At 36.5% G+C, this 13948-nt stretch overlaps 1 protein-coding gene across 1 annotated transcript in view; it reads left to right on the top strand.

The window, feature by feature from the left end:
- Positions 1–13948, top strand: part of HS6ST3 (heparan sulfate 6-O-sulfotransferase 3) — a 770680-nt gene that overhangs the window by 409152 nt on the left and 347580 nt on the right. The window lies entirely within an intron of this gene.

The following is a 13948-nucleotide window of genomic DNA, read 5'->3' as shown; positions in this document are numbered from 1 at the left end:
CTGAGGATTTTTCCTCTTCAGCCCTGCTCACCCCACCTGGTAATAACACCAGCAGGCATGCAGGCCCAGGTTCCGCCAACCTCAACTTGTGGGGTTTCTTTGTTGCCTTACCAGATACATTCTGCTGCCAGAAAAGAGAACGCAGGTTCCACCTGTTCTTCAGCTCCCCGGATCTGTGACTTTGGGCAACTCTCAATGCTACTAAAAAAAAAAAAAAAAAAAAAAAAAAAAAAAAGGCAAGGTATGGTCCCTGCCTGTCTGTCCCTTAGGCTTGATGCCAGAAGGGAGAGAATCCTGTGTGGAAAGTGCTTTGGCAACTAGAAAACACTATGTGACAGCTCTAAAGGGAAACTAATTGGTTTTCAAAGTCCTCCTTTTCTGTCCGGGCTCTCACCTCCATCACCTTTGCTTCTTTCCTCCCTTCTTTGTTCTCTGCATGTCCTGTTCGCTTGGGTCCTCTTCACGACATGCTCACTTCTTTGTTCTTAGATCTCTACTCTCCGAACATCATCAATTCCAAAAATAAAGTAGGAGAGTAAGTGGGGGAAATATCTCTTACTACTCTTCCAAGTTTCAGCAAAGTGCTTTTTTTCTGTGCTTCCACTCTTTTTCTTAACACAATTATTCACAGTGACTTTCACACACTGTGGATACTTCACTTTATAAATGTTCTTATTCATAATAACCCAGGCAGTGGCCTATTTCTGCTCCATGATGATATTTACTAGTTGCCCATGACACTGATCTTCAGGGTCCTTTCTCTGGAGGCAAATGTGGGCTCATTATTTTGGCCTGTCAATCTTTCTTGGCCATGCTTCCCAGTGGAAACTGATTGAGAGGCTGGTTATGATACTGAGATCATTACTTTTCAAACCTGGCTTCTTAAATCCAAATAGAAAGTGTTTTCTGCTCATATGAAAATAATTTTCAGTCTCTTTAGATTTTCATTCCGTTATTTTTTTTTAAACTGTCCTTAAAACTCAGCTTTGGAATAGCATTGTATGTCCTTGGGGGACTAACTTTTTACTTGTTCCACTTGGAGTGCTGTCAGAAGCCCATAATAATCAGATGAGTTGATTAAGGTCGCTTTCTGGACTGAGGCAGCTTAATCTGTCCAGGTCCTGATCAGCTTTCTAAATGACTTTCCATTAATTCCATACAGCAGCTATCTTTCCCCCACTTCAAGTTCATGAGGCAGCAAGTAAAATAGAAATCTCTAGGAAAGTATAAAAATAGAGAGAGAGATTAATCTTCAAAGCTGTGTTCTACATTTGGCTGTTGGTATTTTATCCAGAGGAGATCTTTGGGAAAGTTATTAAATAGAAAGCAGAGTTATGTTAATGCCTTTAATTTTGAGTGTTGTATATGCCTATAACTACTGGTTATTTTTTCTGCTTTTTTGGCTGTTTCCCAAAAAATGTTCATTTTTTCCTAGGATTAATTTTAGTACATCATATGCTAAAACAGGTACTTAATCCATCAACTGGTTTGATAAAAAGCAATGTTTATTGAGCACTGCTTGGGTCAGATACTAGGCAGTGAGTATAACATTAATATGCAAAGGCAGACATAATCTCCACCTTCTTGGAACTAATAGTCATTGATGAGAAAATCAAATTAGTGAAAGTATAAGGGCACATGAAGATCTAATTACTAAAGGAAAGGAACATGGTTTTTTGAATGTGTTTAAGCATGCAAATAATCATATTCTGAGAATATAACAGTCAGGGAAAGTGAACATACACATGTATCTACATGGTGAGTGGGAGCTTCCCAGATGAAAAGCGGAAGGTGTGAGCAGAGTGCTTCAGTAAGGGGGAACAATGGATACACAGACTCGGTGGTAGGAAGAACTTGGATCTCTGATGAATTGAGAAGAAGGTATGGTCAGAGCTCAGAGGACAAGGGGAGAGTGATTTGGGATGTAGTAGGAGAGGTAGCAGAGCTGATCCTATGTGATCATTTTGGATTTTGGAATTCTATCAGGTATTTAGTAGAAAATTTCCATTTTTATTTTGCATTTCTCAGATGACATATGATGCGAAGCCTTGTTTTATGTGCTTATTTGCCATCTGTGTATCTTCTTTGTGAGTGTGTCAAAGTCTTTGGTCCTTTTTTTTAATGAGTTGTTTCTTATTTGAGTTTTGATATTTACTTTATATTTTAGATTATAGCTTTTTATCAGATGTCTTCTACAAATATTTTCTACTAGTATGTTCTTTGTGTGTGTGTTTTTTTTTTTTTTTTTTTTTTTTTTTTTTTTTTTTTTAATGCTCTTGACAGTGCCTTTGGAAGAGCAGAAAATTTTACTTTGAATGAAGTCCAGCTTGTCAATTCTTTCCTTCATGGATTATGATTTTGGTATCATATCTAAACAGCCATCACCAAACCCAAGGTCCTCTAGATTTTCTTCCATGTTATCTTCTAGGTGTTTTATACTTCTGTGCTTCACATTTAAGTCTCTGATCCATTTTGAGTTAATTTTTGGGACTAATGTGAGGTCGCTGTCTAGCTTTATCTTTTTACATGTGAATGTCCAGTTGCTCTAGTATCATGTAGTGAAAGTCTATATTTTCTGTTTCATACCTCTGGCCTTTTTCAGAGATCTGTAGCCTAGATGTGGGTCTACTTCTCAGCTCTCCTCTTTGATCCATTGATCTGTTTGTCCAGTCCTTTGCGAGTACCATATTGTCTCGACTACTGTAGCTGTTGTTTTTATTCTTCTTGGGGGATAATTGGGAATAGGAATTTTTATATTTAAGTTACACATTTTTTTCCCTTTTAGCATTTTATTTCAGCATAGTTTTAAATTTGCAAAACAAAGACTATTAGGCAGTAGCACAAAATTTCTCATTTTCCCTTTCCCTATTAACATTTCACATTAGTATCTTTGCCACAGTTTGTGAACCACATCCTGTTTGTTGTCTTATTTTCCAAAAACTTATTATCCCTCCAATCCGTCTCTGACTCTAGTAATCCATGTTCTGTGTTTATAATGAGTTGCTGTTTTTAAATTCTAGTTCCCACATGTAAGGGACAATATGCATTATTTGGCTTTCTGTGTCTGGTTTATTTCATTTCACATGATATCCTCCAGTTCCATTTTCCTGTAAATGATAGGATTTCATTCTTTTTTATAGGTGAATAATATTCCATTGTGTACTTAAATTGCATTTGCCTTATCCATTCATTGATGATGTGTACCTTGGTTGATTCTATATTTTGTCTATTGTGAACAATGCTTCCATAAACATGGTGGAGCAAATATCTCTTTGGTATAATGAGTTCATGTTTTTTGAATTGTGTTATCACTATCTTCAAGCTAATTAACCTATCAGTAACTTCACAAAGTAATTATTTCTTCCTTCCCTCCTTCCTACTTTTTTGTCTTCCTCCTTTACTTTATGGCTTCCTTATCTTTCATTCTGTGGTGAGAACCATCAATCTGTATCCATAGATAATGTAAGGAAAGCTCAATATTTCAGTAGTAAAGAAAATCTCCAGTATATACAGTATTGACTATAATTACCTTGCTGCACATTAGATCACTAGAACTTATTTGTTCTGTAAAACTAAAACTTTTGACCTTATTTATCCCTCTCCCACCACTGCCAATCAGCATTCTACTCTATGGTTCTTTAAATTTTAGTGTTTCAGAGTGCACATTTATGTGAGATTATACAATATTTATTTATCTTCCCATATCTGATTTATTTCACTTAGCATAGTGTCAACTATATTCATCCATGGTGTTGGAAATCACAGGATTTCTTTCTTTTTAACTGGTTGAATAATATTCCTGTGTGTGTGCATATAAATTAATCACTCTAGCTGTATCCATTCCTCCTTTAACAGACAGTTAGTTTATTTCCATATGTTGACTTCTGTGAATAATGCTGCAATGAATATAAGAATTCACTTATCTCTTTGATACACTGATTTCATTTGCTTTGGATGTGTATCCAATAGTGAAATTGCCACATAGTAGTTGTATTTTTAGTTTTTTGAGGCATCTTCCTGTCACAGTTTTCCATAATGGCTATACCAATTTCCATTCCCATCAACAGTACAAGGGGTTCCTTTTCTCAATTCATCTCCAAGAATTGTTAGTGTTTTTTTTGTTTTTATTTTTTTATGATAGCCATTCTAAAAAGTATGAGGTGATATCTTATTGTGATTTTTTTTTGACAGGCAGAGTGGAGAGTGAGAGAGAGAGACAGAGAGAAAGGTCTTCCTTTGCCATTGGTTCACCCTCCAATGGCTGTCGCGGCCGGCGCGCCGCGCTGATCCGATGGTAGGAGCCAGGTACTTATCCTGGCCTCCCATGGGGTGCAGGGCCCAAGTACTTGGGCCACCCTCCACTGCACTCCCGGGCCATAGCAGAGAGCTGGCCTGGAAGAGGGGCAACTGGGAAAGAATCCGGTGCCCCGACCGGGACTAGAACCCGGTGTGCTGGCGCCGCAAGGCGGAGGATTAGCCTAGTGAGCCGCAGCACGGGCTTCTAATTGTGATTTTAATGTAGGTCTGCCTCTCCAGGTAAACCTTAGAATTAGGTTATCAATACCTACAAAGTAACTTGGTAGGGTTTTAATTGGAATTGCATTGAATTTATAGATCAAGCTGGGAAAAACGGATATGTTTACCATATTGAGCCTTCCTATCCATGAATATGCACTAGCTCTCCATTTATTTATTTATTTATTTTTACAATTTTAAAAATTTGTATAGGAGCAAATTTCATGTATTTCACATATACAGTTTTAAAAGCATGATAATTCCCACTCTACCCTTTCTGCTTCCTTGCTCCCACCCTCCTTTCTTATTCCTTTGTTATTTTTATTTTAATTTTTGCAATGACGTACTTCAATTTGATTTACTTCTTCTTGGATTTCTTTCATCAGAATTCTGTAGTTTTTCATATAGATGTTATACATACTTTGTTAGATTTAAGCCTAAGTATTTCATTTTGAAATACTAATGTAAGTCATGTTGATTATTACATATTATGTATTATACATGCATTATTTTTGTAACTGCTTAGTAGTTTCAGGAGGGTTTTATTTATTTATTTATTTATTTTTGGCCCAGTCATTTGGATTCTCTACATTGACAGTCATATCATTTGTGAACCAAAAGAGTAGCTTTAATTTTTTTCTCTTATTCTTATTGTATTAGCTAGGACTTCAGTGTGAACTTTCTGTATGATGTTGACAAGAAATGGTGACAAGAGACATATTTTTCATGTTCTTGTTCTTAATTGTGAAAGTTTCAAGCTTCTCACCATTAAACATGATGTTAACTGTTGGCTACTTGAAGAATGTTTTTAAATGAAATTGATGGATAGAGTGAAAGATATTAATGAACATTAATGTAACTGAAACATATGTAATTGCTTTAGCTTAATTCATATAGGTTACGATATCTTATAGCTTTCAAATTATTTTTAGAAATTTATGCACTTATGAATTCTCAAAGGAGGATCTCTTGAATTATAGATAAATTAGATGTACAGTATGGTTAGTATCATGGATTGGGGAACCTGAAATTAGAACAGCCTTGATTTGGTCTACTAAAACACCATTGCATCAGACTTCATAAATAGGTTGAATTTCCAGCTTAAGGATTATCAACTTTGGCAAAAGTTGGATGAAGGGACAGGTTAACTGAGAACTCTAAGAGTTTAAACAGTATTTGGAAATGACCCCTATAAGGTTAACAAGACTAATATAGGACCCTGTTCAACTATGGTGAGTTTGGTTTGAAGTGTCTCACACCTAATGTATTGTGATTAGTTTGGTTTTAAAGAGGAAAGGAAAATCTAACTTCTTGTATGCAGCTTTTTCCTCTGCTCACAAAAGAAAATAATTAAGAAAATTTATACCGTTAATTCACATTGGAAAACACATTAAGGACAGAGATCCCACATGAAGAGTAAGTACACAGTGACTCCTGTTGTTGACTTAACAGTTTGACACTCTTGTTTATGGCGTCAGTAATCTCCCTAGGCTCTAGTTATGAGTTGCCAAGGCTATGGAAGCCTTTTGAGTTCGCTGACTTCCATCTTATTCAGACAAGGTCATAGTCAAAGTGGAAGTTCTCTCCTCCCTTCAGAGAAAGGTACCTCCTTCTTTGATGGTCCCATTCTTTCTACTGGGATCTCACTTGCACAGATCTTTCATTTAGGTTTTTTTTTTTTTTTTCTTGCCAGAGTTTCTTGGCTTTCTATGCCTAAAATACTTTCATGGGCTCTTCAGCCAGATCTGAATGCCTTAAGGGCTGATTCTGAGGCCAGAGTACTGTTTAGCACATCTGCCATTCTATGAGTCTCCTGTGTATCCTGCTTCCCATGTTGGATCATTCTTTCCCTTTTTTATTCTATCAGTTAGTATTAGCAGACACTAGTCTTCTTTGGACTCTTAGACCTATCAGTTGTCCGATTTGAATCAATGCTATAACTAGTACTGAAACACTATTTTACACTTTATGTTCTGTGTGGATGCACACTGATGAAATCTTTACTTAATATATACTAAATCGATCTTTTGTATATAAAGATAATTGAAAATTAATCTTGATGTGAATGGAATGGGAGAGGGAGTGGGAGATGGGAGGGGTGCAAGTGGGAGGGAAGTTATGGGGGGGGGAAGCCATTGTAATCCATAAACTGTACTTTGGAAATTTATATTTACTAAATAAAAGTTAAAAAAAGAAAATTTAAATATTTGAAAATTTTAATATATGAATATTATTTACCAAGAGGAGAGCAAGACCTAAAGGCTTTTTTTGAAAGGTAAAATTACAGAGAATGCTTGAGATTTTCCAGAGCAAAAGTTGAGATGAGACTTGGGGCTGTTAATGAACTCCAACACTTTAATGACTTTATAGGTAACTGCTAAAAAAATCTTAAACTATTCTTTGGGCTTAAACTTCATTTATAAATGTATTAGCCTTGCAAAATAAACAACTTGAATTCAGCTAAGGACTAATGTTTATTGATGGGACTATTGTCAGGAGAGTCTTTTAGTTATCTCAAGTTAATCACTCATTTATGGTCTCCAGTTTTATCTGTTTATATGATATGAATGTCATGTTCTTGTAGAATACTAGATGTTAAAGGGCAAAGGCTCTGTCTGCTTTCTCTAAACTATGGCTCCTAGCATTGGTGTTTGATGTATTTTAAAACTGCAATTAATATTTAAACAAAGTAGAACAAATAATTCCCTCCTGGATCATATACAAACTATTCACATTTGGCTCAAAATCCCTTTTTAACACAACTTTGAATGTGATTGCATGGTTCCTGCAGCTGAATGTGTGCATATTGATAATGGAAGGCATATTCAATGTTTTCTGTATTGTCAGATTATGTTCAGAATGAAAGACTGGTTATACACATCTGTTAATGTGAGCGCGAAGTACTGTGTGCCATCCGTGAGTGTCTAGTGTGAGGGGTCAACCACATTACAGAAAAATTAACTCATTTACTTGGCAGAAAAAGATGATTTACCTGAACAAACCCATACTATCAGAGCTTGCTATAAAGGAGGAGAGTGGTTTTCTTTGCACATGTTTTATTTTTATTGTTACCCACACTTTAGTTTTACCTAAAATAATCCTTGTTTCTCTTTTCTTCCCCATTGGTTTCCTACTTTTGGATATGTGTGGACCCCATGGACTTGGCTGCTTCTCTCCCTGTTACAGGTAAGACAGGAGAATTTTACTATTTCTGTTTTCTTCTTTGCTCTAGTTATTATCTGGCCAGAAACATCACTTATCTGATCTACTGCTATGCTTTTAATATGCTGAGAATTTGCTCCTGAACTTGAAAACTGGCATCTCTTTGGATGTCTCTAAGAGGAAATCATTAAATTATTGATGATGTATGCTTCACAGTGTTATTTAACATTGTGTGTTAGTGTTTGTATACTGATGAATTTTAGTAAGAACAGTGAGTTCCTGAAAGTTAGACTGTAAATTGATTCATCAATCCCCATTGACTTGCACCATCACTTTTGTCTGAATGTTCATTGGCAATGCTATCTTATTTTTCAAAAGCTGAACTGCTTTTCTTCTTGCACTTCTTCTCCATTAAATACTTGGCTATTTATAAATATTATGAAAATGCACTTAGTGGGTTGAACCAGGCCTTAAAATCCTTTACCAGTCAAATAGTCTTTTACAGGGTATATAATCACTGCCATCAGTTTATCTTTTTAAAGTAGTACATACATGTAATTAAAATCATATTCTTAGTCATCTTGAATACCTCCATTTTATTTTTCCATTCTGTTCATTCAACCTTGTTTATAGTATGTGTGAATGTTTCACATCCTCATCCAAAAAAAATGCACTTTAAAATTTTGGCTTCTTGAGAAAATATATATTTGAAACTTTCAACAATTATGCACTATGGTACTAGTGTCATGTACTGTCATTGAAGACTCTATATTCTCAGTATTGTTAGGCAGTTATTAGGCGATTTCTTCATTGTGTAAACATCATAGAGTGTACTGACAGATACCAAGGTGGCCACAGTGTCACTAAGAAATATATTCCTTTGGAATCACTGTCATATATTTGGTTCTTTGCTGCCTGGAAAATTATTTTGCAATGCACAACTATATACATATAATGTAGTTTACATGGTCCTTGGTGAGGTTGTTTTGCTTACTAAGGAGGTAAATTGGTACATAATGCCCAGAAATATTCATGAAAAAAGTAAATAATATTATGAGTAGATTAATGAAACCATTCCTTAAGATTTTCTAAGATATTTCTGTCTATTAATACTGTAAGAGAAAATAGCATTTCTAGTCTCTATTAACTTGTATCCCTAAATAATAGCCTTTGAACTTATGATTTAATATCACTTAGACTTCTCTTTATAGCAAAATGACAATGTAAAGAACCAACTATACTTACAAAATGGCTCTGTACATTAATTAGTGACTCAATTCATCAATCTACACAATAAAGTCACAGGATTCTGTGCTGGGGATGTTTTTCTGTGTATAAAAATGTATACATATACAAACATATATATGTAGATTTTTAAAATTATTAAAAAGCAAAACTATTGTGTTTCTGTTTTTTAACTACCAACTAGGAAATTTTGAATATTATTTTGTTCTTAACTATAGTAAATATTTCACCCTAGTTTATCAAGAACTACTTTTTTCTATTATTTCATGTTTTCTTAAAAAATCATTTTAAAAGGACTGCTGAATTCATAATAATATTTTGCCTCTTTTTCTATTCAAGATTGTAAATGGTAACTATTAATAAGAATTATAGTAAGATCTAACATTTTTTAAGAATTTCCCAAATGCCAAATCTTGGCATAATCAGTTTTCAGATATTACTTGTCTAACTCACACACACTTGCACGCACATGTTCTCCTACACTTCTTATATATTTGGAACAGATTTTGTTGACACTTGAGGGAAGACTACATTTATATCGTAGCATATCAGATAACACTCTTCTTAAAACATCCTCCTGCACATAGCTCAGCCAATATTTTTTCTCACTTTTGCCCCTTCCTTCTTAAGTGCAAAACTAAATTCACTCTGTTTTCTTATGTAGAGTAAATTGGCTCCATCCAACCCATCCACTCATTCTTTGCATACAGTTTCCTTTGCATTTTAAAGACCCTAAGAGATGCATTAAATAACCTTATATGGGGACAAATGCATTCCACTTCTGAGGCTTAGTTCTTTCAGTGAAATCAGCAATAATTCTAAGTAATTGTCCAAGTTCTTGGAATTATACTCTTTTAAAATAATTCTTTTTATATTCAGCAGAGCCTGCATTCAAATCAATAGGAAAGCATCCATAAGTAGGTCAGACCCAGAACCTTAAATCTAGAACAGTTACCTGCTTGTGTGTACAGCAGTGAACAAGGGCATCTGACATGTATTTTCATGACAGAATCCTGAAGAAAGCAGAGCATGTGCACACTAACTGAGCTTCAGAACGGACTGACATCTGAACACTGCTAGGGAGTAAGATTTTTCAAGTATAAACAAGTATTTTCAATGTCTTTTTAAGGGTTCACAAGTAAAAATAAATGTACAGGATAGAATTTTAGGGATGTTAAAATGATTAAAGTGAAATGTATTGCAATGCTGAAGGATTTATGAGATGACTACTTTGCACTGACCAGACTAAGAAGGCACTTAAAATATTAATATATATTACAGTGCAAAAATGCTTAGAGTATTGAAATGACATGGTTATGGATTCTGTCTTTTCAAGTAGCGAACAATTTCGTTTCATGATTATGATGTCACTTGAGAGGAATATTTTCTTAGATTCCCTGTGTCATCTGGTTTGTAAATATAACTCCCCAGAATATCTATAGAGTGGTAACGTATTAAATATAGATCTTTTCACAGCATTTGCAGCATAGTAGGCAAACTTCTTGTTAACGCCACGCTCTGTTTCTATTATTGTACTAACACAGTCTATGCTGCTTCAAATCTTGGAGCGTGTTGTGCTATTTGCTATTCTAGCAATCAGTATTAAGTCACATCTGGATAGCCTGAGTGAACCATCCATGGTAAACAAAGCAGGGCTCTTTATTGCTACCATGTATTTAGGACACGGGTTTGTGACTTTTGACTGCTTATGAAACATTCTGAGTGTTTCCCATAATGACTTTGTTGATAACGGGGCTGAGCAATCATAGGGTGTAAGATTGTTTATGACATAATTTGCCTTCTTGGATCAATTCTGAAGAAAACCCATGTTAATCTGAATATCATTTTAGCTAATTAAGTTCAAGGGAGACTCCATTTATTTGGGGAAATTATCCCTTAAGTTTTTTTTTTTTTTTTTTGATAACTGAACACATTTTAAAAAGCTTAAAAAAGAAAAGTGACCATTGCTGAAAGTTGATCCCAAAGCCATATGCATACCATCTGCTATGTCTTCCCCTGGCCATTATTTCAGTATTCTGTGGCATGTCACAGGGACACAGGGACACATTTCATGCTGCTCAATGAAAGAGCAGAAGTGGAGAAATGCTTTGTTTTCTTAGGGAAGAAGGGAATTATCCTAAAAAAGGCTATTAGTAACTTTATAGCATTAATGTACATAAAACACTTAACAGTATAGATGGGTGGTTTGGGGACCTTGAGAGGAATGTGGAGAAAAAAGGGGTTCCCAGTTATCTGCCCCTGAATGTGACATCTTCAATAAATAGGATTATCTACCATCACCTGTCCACATCTCCAGCTTGCATACCTAACAAATACAAATTAAATGTGCAGGACAGAATTTTAGGGCTGTTAAAATGATTAAAATGAAAGTGTATTACAATGCTGAAAGATGTATGAGATGACATATGCCACCCACCCCCAGGACCAGTTATGGTGGTAAGTTGTACCCTAGCTGTTGGCTGGATTTCCTGCCAGTCAGCACATACACACGTGGCTGTGTCAGACTCAGTCATACTCTAAACCTTTTGGTGAGGCCACGGCCATGATGTATCTTCATTCTGCTCTCATTTCCAGATCCCTCAATTCCAGCCACTTTGCTGATAGATGTGCCTCAAAGGTTTCGTAGACAATTTTCTTATCACTTGCTTGTCTTCTATCTAGAGAATTAAATCATTGTATAACATTTGCCAATTATGACTATGTTGGTTAATATCTATTTTCATGGTACTACCCCAACTGTCCTCTTTATCCAGCTAATCATCTTAGGCAAATATATGAGGAGTCTTCAAAGAGTACAGTGAGTTAAGCCACTGCTAGCAGTACCTGCATCCTGTATTGCAGTGCCAGTTTGATTCCCAACTACTCTGTTTCTTGTACAACTTCTTGACTTTGCATCCTGCAAAGTGGCAGGTGACAGCTGAAGTGCTTGGGCCACTATCACCCATGTTGGGAGATCTGGATGGAGTTCACTCTTGGCTTCAGCCTGTTCCAGCCCTTGCTCTTGCAGGCATTTGGGGAGTGAACTAGCAGATAGAAAATCAGTCAATATCTCTTTCAAATAAAAATAATTTTTAAAGTTCATGGAAATGCACATTATCAGTGAATTTAATTTTCCTTTTAAAAAAAAAAAAGAATAGCTAGTGTGACATTCACTGCAATCAGGCTTTCTTTCTTTCTTTCTTTTTTTTATTTGACAGATTAGAGTTAGACAGTGAGAAGGAGAGACAGACAGAAAGGTCTTCCTTCCGTTGGTTCACCCCCCCAAATGGCTGCCACGGCTGGCGCTGCGCTGATCCGAAGCCAAGAGCCAGGAGTTTCTTCCTGGTCTCCCATGTGGGTGCAGGGGCCCAAGCACTTGGGCCATCCTCCACTGCCTTCCAGGGCCACAGCAGAGAGCTGGACTGGAAGAGGAGCAACCGGGACTAGAACCTGGTGCCCATATGGGATGCCGGTGCCACAGGAGGATTAACCAAGTGAGCCATGGCGCCAGCCCCGTGAATTCAATTTTCTACTAGACATTTGAAGCACCCTTAATCATCTTACATTTTCCTTGGGTAATACTTCCTTGTAATTTCTGCCCAATAATTGGCTATACTACTTAGCATTCACCCACATTATACCCTCTTGTCATTCTTCCATGTTGGAAGTGCATGGTATACAGTTGGTTCTTCTTGGCACATTCAATGAGTTTAACTGAATCAAAAATCTATCACACCTTTTCTTGCCCAACAATGAAAACTCTGAAGATTGTAACTGGGTGCTCTTGTAACACTCTGGTGCTTCCCATGTTGGTATGTGATCAACAGAAGCTCGATGGCCTACTCTTAGTAGGTATACCACACTTTGCAAGTACCAATCTGTATTAGCCTGGCTCCCTAATACTACAAAAGAATGGCTACTGTCTTGTTGAGTCATTTATGTTCATCTTCCTGGGAGGTCATCATCAACATCACCAGTGATTTTTTTTCCCTCCAGGTTAAGAGAGAGAGATTAGCAAACTCCTATTTTCTAAGTCTATATGTCTATACCAAACAGAAAAATTAGCATGAGGTGAGCAGATCTAGTTTCAACTCAAATTTTATTTCTGGGGCTCCTGTTCTCTTACCCCAGTTTAGTGACTGTTACCTCACTCCTCTTATCAGAGAGGCTCTCTCTCTCTCTCCCTGTTTAAATGAATTTTGTATTTCCTAAGATGTGTATGTGTGCATGTGTGTGTGTGTGTGTTGCTTTTTTTTTTTCTCCTTTTGTTTCTTTGTTATAGCTATAAATACAAGCTTAGGGAAACTTATCTTTGTCTTGGAGGAAAATAGGAAAGAAAAACTGACCAACCAAGCTTTTGTTTTTTTAAAAAATTTTTTTATTTGACAGATAGAGTTCGACAGTGAGAGAGAGAGAGACAGACAGAAAGGTCTTCCTTCCATTGTTTCACTCCCCAAATGGCCTCAATGGCCGGAGCTGCGCTGATCTGAAGCCAGGATCCAGATGCTTCCCCCTAGTCTCCCATGCAGGTGCAAGGGCCCAAGCACCTGGGCCATCCTCCACTGCCTTCCCGGGCCACAGCAGAGAGCTGGACTGGAAGAGGAGCAACTGGGACTAGAACCCCGTGGCCATATGGGAAGCCGGCACCGCAGACAGAGGATTAACCAAGTGAGCCATGGTGCTGGCCCCCAACCAAGCTTTTCTATAATTTGTTAACTTGAAGTTGTTTTAAGCTGGAGATGGTAGTTAGATTGCAAGAGTAAAACTCTACCATGAATGATTCAGGTCTAAGTCTGTATTATTAACAGGAGATAACAGCATTGTTGACAAAATTATAGTCTGGTGGCATTTGCAGAAAAGAAGCCCTTGCAAATTTCTAAACAAGAGTAAATTTTGTCAGGGAATTCCAAAGTATCTTATAGGCTAAAAAGGAATTAAGGTTAGTTGAAATAGAATACTGAATTTGAGAGATACTGGCAGTGGACATGTAAAAATAGGGTGATAGTTTGGGTCATGCTTACAGTGG

The sequence above is a fragment of the Oryctolagus cuniculus genome, chromosome 9 (assembly GCF_051225735.1).
Source record: "Oryctolagus cuniculus isolate XC-2025 breed Fujian yellow rabbit chromosome 9, ASM5122573v1, whole genome shotgun sequence".
Taxonomy (NCBI): Eukaryota; Metazoa; Chordata; class Mammalia; order Lagomorpha; family Leporidae; genus Oryctolagus; species Oryctolagus cuniculus.
The sequence above is the reverse complement of the archived record's forward strand: the minus strand, read 5'-3'. Positions and strand labels throughout refer to the sequence as shown.